Here is a 14,971-nt window from a genome sequence, read left to right as displayed (position 1 = left end):
AAAATAAGTGTGTGTGCTTATCTCCCGTGTCACTCTGGTTATGCCACTTGTGACAATGTGAAAGCAGAACAGAAACCCAGAGCCTCAGGAGTTCTTGCCCTGCTGTTTTGTCTTGGGCATATTACAATGACAGCCTGTTTCCACCCTTGCAACCCCTTCTGTAAACCAGGCAGGAGACTATTTCTTACCAAATGGTCTCCCTAGGGTGTCCTAAGGATTAATTGCTGTAAGTGCAGTTCCTGGAACACATAAAGTTCCCTATAAGTATCTGTTATTAAATGTTATATCCCCTCAAGTACTTATTCACATTAGTTTTCCTTACTTAAGTAGCCCCAGTGATATCTGTTTCTATTTATTATTTTTACTGTTTGCCACTCTTCTTAAAGACAAGCTAAATGACTTTGTGGAAAGCAAATCCATCGGACAGCTGCTTTTGTCTGTATTTAAAGTATATATAGTGTTGTGGTTTTCCATTTCTTTAGTCACTTATGTTTATCTTTGCCAATGAATTTTTTACTCCAGTGGTTTTCTGGCTCTTATTTTCATTATTAGGGGAAGTACTTGAGAATATTGGAAGTAAAAAAATGCACAACCCAATAGCAGAGAAATAAAGTAGAAGAGAATCCAGAAGTGTCATATGTCCTTGCAAGTTGCAGAGGTCTCATGATTTCCATAACAGCTTGAAGAATTAAAAAGGAGGAGGTGGCAACGAAGATTTCAGAAAGCTATGACTTGAGCTGGCATGCAAAAATAGGTAAGTTTTTAAAACCAATTCGATTAACTTGTAATTAATTTGGCATCCAGTTAATGAATTGCTCAGAAGGCTGTTCTTAAGTCATGTTCCTTATCTGACATTTTTCTGCTTCTTCCATTCACTGAAGCTGCTTCCTCTCTCTATGTGTAATCTTACATATACAGACACAGAAGTTCTCTGTCCTGGAGTCCTGCATTTTCTTGATTTCCTATTAACATCCCTAGTGTATTTACAAAGGTGTCTAAACATAATTAATAAAGTTGACAAGAAGAAGTCAGCCTATTCTCTTCTCTCCACTACCTTTCCAATAAACAAAAGTAGTGACTTCCTCAATTAATTAAACAGAATTTAAACTATTCAGTTTAATCTGCAAGAACAAATAGGTAGAGACAGTAAACATGTTGTCTTGAATGAATTCTTCACCAACAGGGAAGTGGCTTCATTCTTTCTGCTGATGTGGTTGCATTCCTATCGTAAGAGTTTTCTTTGTTTTGTTTTTCTTAACAATTTATTTTGTAGCATTAGCAATGTCAGGGTAACTCCAAATTTAGGAGTCCTGTCCCTCTCCTTATTTAAAATAAATAAATGCATAAATAAGTGTCATCATGAACCTGGTTAATTACTTAGGACATTTATGGCTAGACGAAGATAAACCAGGCTCTTGCTGAGTTTGAAACTTTCTAACCAAAGCACAGTCAATATCTTCCTTGTCTTAAAAAGTGCTTAGCAGTATTAGAAAGTAATTAAGACTGAATTCATAATTATGCCTAAGCATGTTCCTTAGCTGGGGGACACAAGCAGTTCTACTGACTCCATGTTCTTATTCACAGGCTTAAATTTGAGTATCTTGCTGAATCAGAACAAATTATGAAGATGGTAGATGGGAAAAAAAGTTAATTTGCTCTAAATGAAAGAATACACAACATACATTTTGGTTTCCAGGAAAGTATTCAGACCTCTCCCACTCCACTGAAAAATCTCGACATACTATACTTGCCAAGTACCAAAGTGATATTAAGGACTTACTGCTTTAAAATTTAACATCTACCTTTGATTTATCTTAGTTCAAAGCCTTGGAGCTGTAATAAATTGTTGAATGCTCTTATCTGGCTTCTGATATGTCCTTGGCAAGGACACATATAGCAGGGAAATTAAAATCTTGGACTTTTTGTAGGAAAACCCTTATTCTGGGATTCTGTAAATAAGAATCTTGTCCATGAATTTAAACTAGTCTATACTCATGTATCAATCCATTCATGTACCAGATCTGACAAAATGTTGAGCGTATGAAGCTGCCCAGAAACTAACTGAAATTACGTGTGTTTGATGCACCAGGGATCACAACCCACATTTTTCTATACAAGCAGCGACACATAACTATGCAGCCAGTGCCCAAGGTTCAATATTACAAAGTAAATGGAGAACTACCCCACCCAAAAAAGCTCACAAAATAATCAGATGATTTCAGCAGTTTCCCCCACACTCCATTTGCTGCGTAACACTTTTTACCTGCATTCTCTTTTTTTTTTCCAGTCAAAAGCATCCCACATTTTAACAAGGGCAGTTGTCACATGGCTTCTAGCAGTAAAGAATGCAAAGCAGATGGAAGCCAGCAAGTTACCAAGGCCAACAAGCGTTGGCCTGGGTGAAAATAGACACAATGTCTCATTTACTACATGCTAAGATGGCTGCGCCAAGAAAGTACTAATTACAGATGTGCAAGATGGAAAAATCCGTGTCCTTCATGCCTTTTAGTAATCTCATGCTTTGCCTGGATCTGACCATTCTCCTCCCAGACCCACAGCCTTAATGACTCACACAAGACCCTGAAATTAATCTTTCAAATTAATCTGTAGTTCTTTAATGAAAGCTTTAAAAATTGCCCTATATGTACAACTTTATTGCTCTCAGATCACCTTGTTTGAGTGTGGATGTGGTTCTCTTGTGGCAGGCCAGAGGTAAATTAAAAGAACATACAATTCACGGTTCCTCAACAAAATTTTAAGTTACAGGTTTAGTGCCAACTCTGGGATCTCTGGCTAAATTAGGTTTTCCGGTAGGAATATCTGTGGATTCCAAACACGTTCATATATATTAGCAGGGGTGAAAGGTGTTGGATAAAGATTTTAGCATAATGAATTAGAATTGCTACATTATTTTTGAGTTTAGAGTTTAAGCTTGTTCCCTTATGCAAATTTATTAGAGCTTATTCAATTGATTTTGAAGGGCACTGTAACAGGGTGATCTGTTCTTTGTACATATATAACCAATGGCATCTGGGACCAGTCAAACCTGTTCAAGATCTGCTATTTCTAAGAAAACTAGAAATGTTTTTTTAAATCTAAGAATTCTGGGAAGGATCACCAGTCTAGGCTGGGATGGTGGAAGAAAAAGAATACAGGTTTCTTAATGGTGTGATAAGCTGGTCATGAAAAGGCAAGTTTTTGTAACAGAAGATAGTTTAAGATCAGGAGGAAACTTGTGATGACTTCCCCTTTAAAGTACTCCATGCTTAGGACACAGCAAAGGTGGGGTCATAAATGACGAACTATCTGGATTCTACCTAATGTACCTTTTTTAAAAACAAAACAAACCAAAATGTTTTGTAAGTTTTGGTGTTAGAAAATTCTTTTCCTCTCAGTCTTTATGACTTACTCATCACAGTGGTTCACTGACTGATGACAATGGCTCTATGTCACCCTTCAGGCACTGAGCCACTCCGGAAATGTGGATTTCCTGGCTTCTTTTCAAGAGAACAATATATTGAAAAGGCCAAATAGAGAAGATGGGGCTATGGCTCTTAACAGTATATTTCTTAGGATATAAGTAGGCAAGAAATGATGATTGTGAAACTTAGAGTTGGCATCCCAAATAACTTTGTCCTCACAAAGCATTAACACAGTTTCTGAACATCTCCCTGTGGGGCAGTAATGACTTGCATTAGGAGTCTCAGATACTTCCATCAACAGCTTGATAGCCTTAACAAGCCCAGTGAAGTCAATTGTTGGCATTAACAAGGAAGTGCAGACAGATTAGATGTGATTGCCCATTAGGCTAAAAATTCCAAGAAGCAAGCAAAAAAAACCCAGATGGCCGATGTTTTTGAATAAATAATAAAGAGAGACTGTAGACCACGGTGGTCAGGCTACAGTCCACGTATTTACTAAGTCTACAAAAAGTGGATGCCATGGTACCCTTGGGACACACAATCCTTTCTGGAAAATGGATGCTTTTGCTCTCGGGTGTGCTGGAAGGCATTCTATCTTGTGTTTTTTTCTTGTGGCAATAGATAAAATAAGCCCTTACTATTCATGTGTGGTTTTTTTCTTGGCTGTTTTGTAAGAATGGTTTTGCTGCCTGTATTTTGATATACAGCTTTCCTCAGTCTTGGACTCCATTCAGAAGTGTGTTCCCTGGGCCCAATAAAGTAAACACAGGATAAACAAAGCCAGCAATGCACACATTCTGATTATGAATGAATCCTGTTTCTGCAAGGTAAGGAGCCCTTTCCTCAAGCTGCCAGAAGTAAGTGACTCAGTGGAAATGTAGGTTCTTCCTAGGTGAGACTCTGTCCTGATACCAGGCTCTTAACAAGTCTCAAGAGAAAGTTGACTGTGGGTAGCAAGCAGTTAATGAGAAAAAAATTCTTCAGATAAAAAGTAAAAAATACAATTTGGTAGGTATGTTTCTTTTTACACAACAGTTTGTGAACTCATAATTAAACACGTATTCAACTGGGGACTTGATTTATGGCAGATCAACTCAGGGATATATAATCACATTCCACTCTTGCTTATTTGATTGATCGATGGGAAAATAACTTCCTGTAATTTAATAAAACTGAAAGCATCAAACATTTTCATGGTGGTGTTATTTATCTTGGGAGATTGATCATAATATATGCAAGACGACCCTCAGTACTTGATGGATCCAAAGGTCCAAGCTGGCTTTTATGCTTGGCTTCTTTTCCCCCCATAGCACATCTAAAAGCCTTGTTTTTCTCTCTTTTTCAGGACAGAGACTTAATGCTTTCAGGCCTGCAGTCTTACACATTGTAAACACTCAAACTGCTTTATTGGTTTTTTTTCCCCCAGAATTCCCATCATTTTCTCCCTTTCCCTACGAAAAATGTGGCTGCTAATGTCACCTCCCTGCTCTGTCTCTGAAAATCTATTGTTATTACTCTTTCTTGGAATCCCCACATTCACTGATGTCCATATCACCATTCATAGCAATTATTTAATGGAAAACATAGCCAGGAAAAAAAAAATCATTACTGTTCTTTATTTCTTGGGATATTTGTAAATGTTAGCTTAAATCTTTTGTGCAAGCATTTTATTATTTGTATATGTAAGGCTTTGACTAATGAAGAAGTCATTCAGTCAAAAGAAGCCTCAGAGCAGAAACTGTTTATCCTCTGGTGACACAAAACTCATTGTGCTTTTTAAGTGAACAGAGCACAGTATCGCAGTATCATTAGGGTTTTATTGCAAAATGTTGCTGTATATTGTTCAGTGATAGAGAAGGAATATAAATATTGTATCTAGAAAGAAGTCGCTGAAAGACATATTCTTGCTCTTAGAGAAAGGTACAGAGAAATACGTTTGCCAGTCATTGGGCTTTGGTGCTGAGGTATTATTCTTACTTTGCAAATTTCCTCCTTACAATGAATTTCATTGTTAAGAAAACATAGTGTAGAGGACAGCTCTCGTGCTGGCAGCTTTCTCAAATCAGAATGGCTGATTGTGCCTCACAATATCTTGGCAGTGAGGATGCGCTGCAATATATGCTGGTGCTCAAAGGAAAATTAGCAGCAGCAGCCATCTATGGTGGGAGGTGGTAGAAGTGGGAAGGATGACTAGAGAAATGCACCAACCCAATTTCCAGTTGAACTTAAAAAGCCTTTTTAGGGAAAGATCCAAACAAGGGTGACAATAAAATCTCCACCATGACGACAGCAAGGATTAGCATTGCCTAGCAGCTATTTGTTTTCGTATTATAGAGATATAGGCATTCTAACTGTGTGGCAAGCCATGCACAGAGAGTAATTAGTGCTAAAGGATAAAAATAACATAAATCCAGGAAAGGTGGTTGGAATCCAGTCTTACTTTAGAAACTGTTCTTTCTCTAACTAGCTAAATTGAATCAGCTATTAATAATGCAGTGACCCTCTGAGAGATTCAGCCCATAGATGTGATTTACTCTCAGTGTGCCCAGAAAGCAGTGTTCTAAAAGAATAAGCAGAAGTTTCAAACTACAGGGTTTTTTGCTGTTTATGTACTTGCATATTTTTCACTGGAAGGGGAGCAGCAGTTATACGCTGCGATCTTGCTTTGATATGAGATTCAAGGTAAGCCTGGACATACATCAGATCCTGAGAAGTAGAAAGTGCTCCGGTTTCAAATTGACCCATGTGTCTCAGTCTATTTATTAATCATATTTTCAGGTCTTAAGGAATTATTATTATTGCTCCCCCCCTACAGGGGGAAAAAAAAAAAAAAAAAAAGAACAGAAAAAAGCACCCATTCCTGCTTGTATTGTGAGGTATGTAATAGAGACATTGTTAGGTCCCACAAAACTCTGCAGAATAAAAATCTTCTTGGCTGGGAGTATGTCTGGGAGTACAGCCGAGCCTGCCAAGTAGCTGCTGGCTGATACAAAGGCCAGTCAGTCATGCTTCTCTTTATGCCTTCCAGTTAGGCACTTTGCTTTTTTGGGTTCCCGACAGGCTCATCACGATGAGGTCCCATTCAATGGTGAATTTGTTCAGAGAGCTGAGCCAACTGAAGTTAGGGTACAGAAGAAGTTGTGCTAGTTTAGTGTTTGGGACTGGTCACTGCAAGTGAGATGAATGATGAGGAAATAGCATAAGGAAAATGTGGAAGCACTTGGCTGCAGCTAGGGGTTAATTTTCCTTAGGTGCAGTATGAGTCTGCATCTTAATTGAATATAAACACTTATGCATATACATAGATACAAATCTACTAACAAACTTTAAGGAAACAGCTGTTTTGGTAGAACTGGACGTTAGATGGACATAGCTTCTCTGCCTTTATATTTACTGACATCCGCTGCCATTTCTCTTTTGCTGTTTTCTTCTTTTTCTCCCTTGTGACCGGCACATTTCCCAGTGATGTGACCCAAACGTTAGATCAATGTCCTAAGCTAAGTGATCTCTGAGCAGTCTTGGGGGAAAAGAGGGAGCCCTTGTGCCATCCACAGCAGAGGCAGCTGTTGCAGAAAGGCGGGCATTTGAACACTCTGACTTTAGCCACAGTCCTGTGCAGCGAGTGTGTCAGAGCAGCCCTACCATGCCTCTGTTTTGCTAAAAAAGAGGCCCAAGAGACCGAGATCAAATACTGGTCTGACCGTCTGCCTTACCTAACCGCTAGCTTGCTAGCTGGCCTGGTTTGGACCATTGCATCTCACTTTCTAGGGCTGTGTCAAAACATCCTTAGTCATGGGGACACATGCCTGTCTGGCTTTTATTTAGCCATATAGACATAGCTTGTGTGATTTAGAGAAAAATCTCTAGGGAAAATTGCTCCACATATCCCACAGGAGTAATTTAATCCCAGCCCTTTTAAGAAATAATCACCTTTCATACTCCCTCTGATGAGTCAAGTACTTAGCTCAGCGCGCAGGACGAGGGTGAAGGCTCCCTCCCCCATGTCTTGCAGCTGATGTGGGTAGGTCCTGCCACTGCAGGCACGAGGTCTCACTTGCCCATCTACGGATCTTGGGTGAAGACTCTAGTCACAGCCAAGCCCAATTTATGTATGCAGAGAAAGAGAATGTTCCTCAGCCATTAGTTAATACTCCTGATCTTGGAATTCAAATTACGTTTACTATCAGGTCTGTGAATCTGGCTGAAATTTGGGATCAGATCATGAAGTATGTTTCCACGTTTATGTTTCTTCAGTCCAATCAGCTACCGAAAGAAAAGGGAATTTTATCGAAGTCATTGCTGAATAAAGCCTCAGATCTTGTCCAGCAATCCTACCGCAGTTAGATTAGTAATGAGGACATGACCTCAGGAAAACAAAAGACTTCTGGGTCCTTATGAGTCTTTGGAATTGTAGTCCATCGCTAAATAGGGAAATGGATAAAATTTTTGAAACAGTATTAAAGTTAGTATATTGTCTCTTATTCTTTTTGTAAACCTCCTGGATAAGGATACACGGAGAAGCTGACTTTTGTTTAATTGAGATATAGCAGAAGGCAGTGTTCCTCTGATGTTACTTTAATTACAGCAGAAGGAAAAATAGCAATAGCAGAAAGTACTTGAGTGGTAATTCCAGCAGGTGCATTGGCGGTAATGAGAAATCTCATTCTTGCTTATCATTGTCAACAGGGGGGACATTGTTCCTTCAGCCCTCTGCAGTGAATCACCAGATTATCACAAATCAGTCCCCAAGTGCTATTTCAGAAGCATGAATTTGGGAGACCAGCAATTTTCTGATGTACTTTCTCTCTGTTCATTTAAAAATGGCTCTTTCCAGTGAACAATATGGGAAATTAACTTCCTACATCCTCCTGGTGCCACCATAGACACATTATTTGTGGGCAGCAGTATCTCCCTGACACATGCAGTGCAGTGATGTTCAACCACTGCATGTCACCATGAAGACTATAATGCTAGCCATACTAATTCCTGTGCAACAGTGAATGGAAACCAAGAAACCTGAAATGAATCTGGAGCTCAGAAATGTTTATGAATCATCCATGTTAAAAGGATGATTGTTTAGAATGGATAGTAATTGGAAATGATTGATAGATATATGATAGGGCAGTATTTCTTTAAAAGTAATTTTTTTATCCATTTTCTTTAAGATGCCAAGGCACATATTCCTGATGAGAGGGAGCTCAGACTGATCACCGGAGCTGAGCATTAAATAACGGGGGTGTGTTCCAGGCTGGTACAGGGTTTAACAGCAACAAAGGGCAACAAAGATATAGGCTCAAAATATCTTAGGTGCCTCCTCAGTTTCTTTTAAGAGCTGAAATTAAAATTTCAAAGGTTTGAAGAAATGTTCTTTTTCAAGCTCTAAGAGAATGATAAATATTCTCACATGAGGAAGAGGAAAGCTTTGCTATTCTTAAGTCTCCTCAAAAAATATACAGGGTGGAAACTACATCAGCCATACACTTACACTTCTGCATAGCATTCCCTATGTCAGAGCTGTCTGAAATATATTTTAAGAAACAATGTTATCAGTTTGAGAGCCTGTATTTTTTAGAGTTTTTTAACAACTGCAGTGTCTAGTAGGATCTCTAAGCACTGGGATCCACTGAAATTAAATGTTTTATCAGAAGTTTCTTTCTTTCTTTTTGAGTTAAAGCAGTTTCAAGGAAAAAAAAATGATAGATAATGTCAATAATTCAACATTTCTATGCTGACATCTCTTTTCTGGTGTTGAAACATACTGTACAAAAAAGGTAGTGCCTTTTGAGTAGGACAAGGACAGTGAGCAAGATATTGATGTATTTCATACAGCAGCTGATATTGCTGAAAAAGACAGACTCCTGCTTACTCAAATGAATTTCGCTTCCTCCTCTGTCCTGGTATCCAAACATTTAATTGACTCAGCTGTTGCTATTGTCAAGTGTCAATCAAAAATGTTAAAATGAGATTATTGGAAATGTTCTTTTAAATCTCTTGAATAACAGGGGGGAGGATTAACCCTGGCTATCCTTTTATAGCATTTGGATGAAATATAACTCAGATCTCTCTAACCTGTATGACTATAGTGTGATCTCTGCGCAAAAAGCAGTGACTTATTTGTTCAGTGGTGCCCGTGGGATGGAAGTAAATATTACATACCAGAGCTAAAATGTGCAGTCTGTATCACAAGAGTTCACTGGTAAATACCCATAAAATGGAGTAGCTGTGATTTCACTTGAAATGAAAGAGAGAAAAGATTCCTGTTGGGCCAGTATGACTGAATTCACTAAATGGTTTTTCATTCTACTTAAAAAAAAATGTGCTAAAGTGGCATTTAAATAGTGAGAAAGGCCCTAAATAAACACCATTTACTACTGTAGCTGGTTTAAAAAAAAATCTGACATATTTGTGTCCCTGGCTTGATGAAATTTAAGAGTTGTTTAAACTCTAGCTGTTTGTTTAAGCCTATGTTTGGATTAGAATACTTATTGAAAAGTTCTTGTTTCTTTTATCCTGCCTTAATAATTCTATATCACAAATGCACCATAAAAAACTTAGAGGTTTTTTTTAATAGCAGCACTATATATAAAGTCAGAGTAAGAGGAACACAGCAATTGCTTAGTTTGTCTCTTCCCACACTTATTTTAAAGACTGATTATTTAACACACTAGTTTAACCTTATTAGGCATATTAAAACTTTACATAAAATCATATGCACAGTATCTTAATGTATTAAAATAACAAGGGATGAAATCTGTGTGAAATAGCTGGGGAGGCATTTGCTTTATATTCTAAAATGAGTTTTTATGAAACTCCTACATGGGAATGAGAAGTTGGGTTAATGGCTCTTTTAAGTACTCTGGTGAACTAGTTTTAAAAACTAGTACTTTGCAATCACAGTCTGCGTCTTCATGCAACACTTTACTGTGTCATCTTGTGTAAGCCATTGGATTTTAAACTTTTTGTCCAAAAATGTTCTGTGTGATTTGGATACTAGACACCTTTGGCAATAGGAAAAAAATAGTATTTACCTGCAACATAACACATTCACACACAAATGCCTTTATTTTATAGTGTGTATTAATTTGTGATTAATGCATTGATTAAAAGGATTTGCATCAATGGGGAATAGTCTGTCACCCATAGGCAGAAGCTTGGAGGCTACATTCAAGTAAGCATTTACAGATTTTGCTTTCTACTTTGCTAGCTACTTACACGCTTTCTGCTCTGCCAAAAATGGAATAGATGCTGAGCTTTTATGTACAATTGGAGCAACTGCCCTTGAAAATCCACAAAACCCACCCACCTCTCTTCATCCAAATTAGACAATTCTGAAGCATATGGGGAAAAAGAAACAGTAACAACTTTTTATTTTTTTTTTTTTTTTTTTTAAGTAATTTCTTCAGGAATGTGGGTGAGAATTACAGAGAATTAATTTTTTTTTTTCTCTAGAACACATGGCTTCTGGAAATATCGTGTAGAAAGTTTCTGCAGGCTGATTTCTGAAGCTGTCTTGATCACAATACTCAGGAACCTTCTCATTATCATCCTTGTCTGGTCATTTCTTTTGTTTCTACATATTAGCATGGGGTTGCACAGTTGAGATGGGGTTTGTTCTGCTGTTGTATGTGATAGACAAGTTTATCTAGTGTCAAATGGAAGCAGGACAGACAGTGACTAGACGCCATCACGGGAGATGTGGATCAGAATGTCACAGAATCACCAAATTATTTAGGTTGGAAAAGACCTTTAAGATTATCAGGTCCTAACATTAACTCAGGACTTCCAAGTCCACCAGTAAATTATGTCCCTAAGCACCAACACTTGACCACTCTTTCAGTGATATTTTTTCTAATACCCCATCTAAACCTCCCCCGGTGCAACTTGAGGCCGTTTCCTCTTGTTCTATCACTTGTTACCTCGGAAGAGACTGACACCCACCTGCCTACAACCTCCTGTCAGGTAGTTGTAGGGAGTCATAATGTCTCCCCTCAGCCTCCTCCTTTCCAGGCTAAACACCCCCAGTTCCCTCAGCTGTTCCTCACAGGACTTGTGCTCCAGACCCTTCACCAGCCTCATTGCCCTTCTCTGGACACACTCGAGCACCTCTACATTCTTCTTGAAGTGAAGGGCCCATCTGCCTAGAGTGTAACAATCAAGAGCCTTGGTAATTTCTAAAAATAGATCCCAGCTTGATTTTTAAAGTAGTCGTAAGCTCAGGGGAAGATATGTGCAACTACCAGATGGCTGTTCTGGACCTCATTTGAACTCTCTCTCTTTCTGCATGTGCTATGTATTGAGGTACCTAACATGAGGTCTAGATTCTGCTTAAGTCCTAGTTTGGGCAGAGCCTCAGCTGCCTGTCTCAGCACAGTGTGCTTAGGACCTAGTGACTGTGCACAGGCTGACAGGAATAATGAGGGACAGGCTGGACTATGACAGGTTCGTTTTCCTCCTGGTGCTGTATCTGAGGTGACATCTGCACATGCAGAGGGCGAGTTTGCTCTCCAGAATACTATTCCACTGACCCTAAAGGATGTGCATAGAGATAAATTGATTTCTTGAGTTGATTTATTTTCCCTTTCCTCATAGGAATAAAGAGACTCTAGCTGACTGAAGGAAGAATTTCTGGTAGGTATACCCCTTTAAAATGGATCACCATTGGAAAAGCTCTGATGATGAAATACACAATACTGTTCAGTATATGTAAGCCAATTCTCACCTATTTAATGTCGTTTAAAGTGGTATTGTATCCTTCTTCTTCCAGACAGACTTGTAAAATCAAATGCTACAATTAGAACTACAGGACACATTCCCGATTGGTTGCAGTCAAGATAAGGTTCAGACACTATGGTGGTTTTTAATTTATAAAGTCTATGGATTCCTTCCCTAAGGGTCTGAGAAATGGAACCATGATAGGTATTTTGTTAGGAGGCTTAAATCACTATACATCTCCACTGGGAGGTTTTTAGAGCTTTGCAAATTGAAAATGGTTGAAACCAAACTGCATCAGGTTGTTATATAAAAGGAGGGGCAGAAGGGTGACAAAAATAAGTATTTCAAAGCTTTATTTGCAAACCCAGACCCTTTATTGTAAACATAAAAGTGTACAAGTTAGAAAGATGATCATTGTGTTTTGATAGGTATCAGAAGAACTAGTAGTCCAGTCTGCACTTGTTAAATGAAACAGGGAACGTCTAGAGGGGGCCAAGGGCTTACTTGGTGGGTCAGGGAGGTAGAGGATGGGAGAGGAAGGCTGGCCACTGGCTGACTGCTGGTGTCAGCCCATGCACAAATAACCTCAATACTGCTGAGATTGAATTGTATTGTTATTGCTGTATAATTAATTATTTAAGCTTTGGAGAAATGCCTTTGTTGTTTTAAATCTAAATAAATCCCTTCATCCATTCAGGGGAAATGCAGTATCTTGGAGGGGTTTGTGCAGTATTTTGGAGGGGTATGTGCTTGTTTTGAAAGCTTAGGCTCTTCACTGAATCTCCAGGCAGCCAGCATTCGTGCTGCAGTTTAGTGTCAAAAGCAGAACTCTTCACCTGGCAGCAGCACTGCCCTGGCTGTGCCTTTTCTGCGTAACTAAGGCAGCTTCTGTTGGGCAGAGCATGACTCAGACTTTAGCAGTCCCTCTCCTGGCCGAGTGTGTGAACAACTATTCCTGGAGCTCCAGGATACACTTCCTTTATTTTATCCTGATACTTAATTGTTTGGGGTTTTTGGGTTTTGGTTTTTTTTGTTTTTTGGTTTTTTTTTTTTTTTTTTTTTTTTTTTTTTTTTTTTTTTCAGAAAGGCATACATTCTAGCTTCAGGCTCTGTGAACGCCCTACGACATTTATCACCATATTTTCTTCTTTAACAGAAGGGTATTGTGTTTTATAAAATCAAACAACAACATTTTGTGCGAACTTTTCTGTATTTCTGGTACTTAATTCTGGATAAGGAACTGGAAGTGAGTTGGTAGTGGTTGCAATCTACTCTGTTAACTGCATCCCATATAAATAACAGTCCAAAGTCATTGCAGACTGTTTTGTTCTCTCTATTTAGTCTTACCTATTTATCTTATTTTAACTAATCAAGTACAGAAAGAAAGCTGTAGACTTCTTTGGGGAACACCTCCCCTTGTAAGAAAAGAAGAGAGGGATTCCTGCCCATTGAAAATGGCTTTTTCCGATGATCACACTGCAGGAAATCTGAAAATGTTTAATCCAGCTTTAACACAGCAAAACCCAGCATCCAGCCCAGCTAGAAAAGAATCTTTTTCAATGAAGTAAATGCTTCTGTCCCTCTTCCACCTTTGTAAAACTGACTAGTCTCTACTAAAAGGCATTTGTGTTCTACATTTTCTTGTTTCAATGACATCCAATTCTACGTCCAGGTATCTCTGAACCTCTGGTTTCTACTTTTAGCCTTAGATAGCAAAGTTCTTAATTGAATTTGTGAGATAATTTTCTTTCCTTATTATGGTCTTCCATTAACCTTTCTCATTTCTGTGAGATTTATTATCTATTCTTTGCTTGCCAGTGGCTGGAATATATTTGCCATTTGCTCTTCAAAGGTCTGGGTATAGTAAGAGGGATATGGGTTCTAATCGCATTAATTCTTAAATGACTTTGCTAACCTTTTTCATTAATTTTTTACTTTCTTGATCCCTTTTGGGATGGAAATGAACAATGCATATCTGCTTAATCAAAATCAGGCCTAATCAATCACAATTTTGTAGAGCATGTGTGTATATATATCTGTATATAAATAAATTATGGCTCACTGATGGAGAAAGAATAAATTTGATGGAGAAGCATTTAAAAGAAATTACAATGCTGTTGTAAACCAGTTATTCTTGCTATACAATATAATTATAGTAAGATGCTGTATTATTAAAAATATTGTTGTAAAAATACTTTGGAAGTTTCACAAAAATATTCTCCCATTTGGCAGAAAATCTCCACACTCGATCCTCACCTGAGGTTGAGAAACTTCACTTACTTCTGATTTATGTAAGCACTTTACCCTTTTAAGGCATTCAGAATATACAGTTAGAAAATACACAACTGTGAGGTCACTGAATCCATACTGAGCATTAAAGGGGAAAATCCTGATCTTACTAAACAAGGAAATGAGCTGTAGTCTGTCCTCTAGGTCTTTTGGAAGAAGGTAGAGTTTGTCTTGACCAGATAGGAAATCTTAAAAAACCTGAAGTCATTCTATGTTTAAAAATTCTAGAGTAGACATTGTGAACACTTAGCATAATAAAAATGCTCACCCAACATATTTTAATACTATATACCTTTTCCTTAATGATAACCAGCTGAGAGAGTGAGGTTGCTTGCAAAAGGGCAGGTTTCATATGTATGTTTGAGATGGAATCAATATACATTATTTGTCTACTGAAATATAATCGTCTGCAAAGACAGCTCTGTCCAAAAACTGGACAGAGGTGTATTTAAATACCTGTGCAGTAGAAGTTATCATTGTTCAGACTGACATTCATCAAAAGCATCTGTAGGCTCTTTTGATAAAATGGGCTCTTCAGTTTTGTACCA

General features: G+C 38.2%; 1 protein-coding gene across 2 annotated transcripts in view; it reads left to right on the top strand.

Annotated features, from left to right (window-relative positions):
• Positions 1 to 646: 646 nt before the first annotated feature.
• Positions 647 to 14,971, top strand: part of GABRA2 (gamma-aminobutyric acid type A receptor subunit alpha2) — a 90,712-nt gene continuing 76,387 nt past the window's right edge. The window contains exon 1 of one of the 2 annotated variants that reach the window (XM_080404023.1): positions 647 to 754. The gene's annotated coding sequence lies outside the window, so the exon portion shown is untranslated. Of the gene's footprint in view, positions 755 to 4,127; positions 4,250 to 14,971 lie in introns of those variants that run through there. The other variant, XM_080404022.1, reaches the window with a different exon arrangement.

This window comes from Falco punctatus (assembly GCF_963210335.1).
Source record: "Falco punctatus genome assembly, chromosome: 1".
In the NCBI taxonomy this organism is placed as follows: Eukaryota; Metazoa; Chordata; class Aves; order Falconiformes; family Falconidae; genus Falco; species Falco punctatus.
This window is presented reverse-complemented; position numbering and strand designations above follow the sequence as displayed.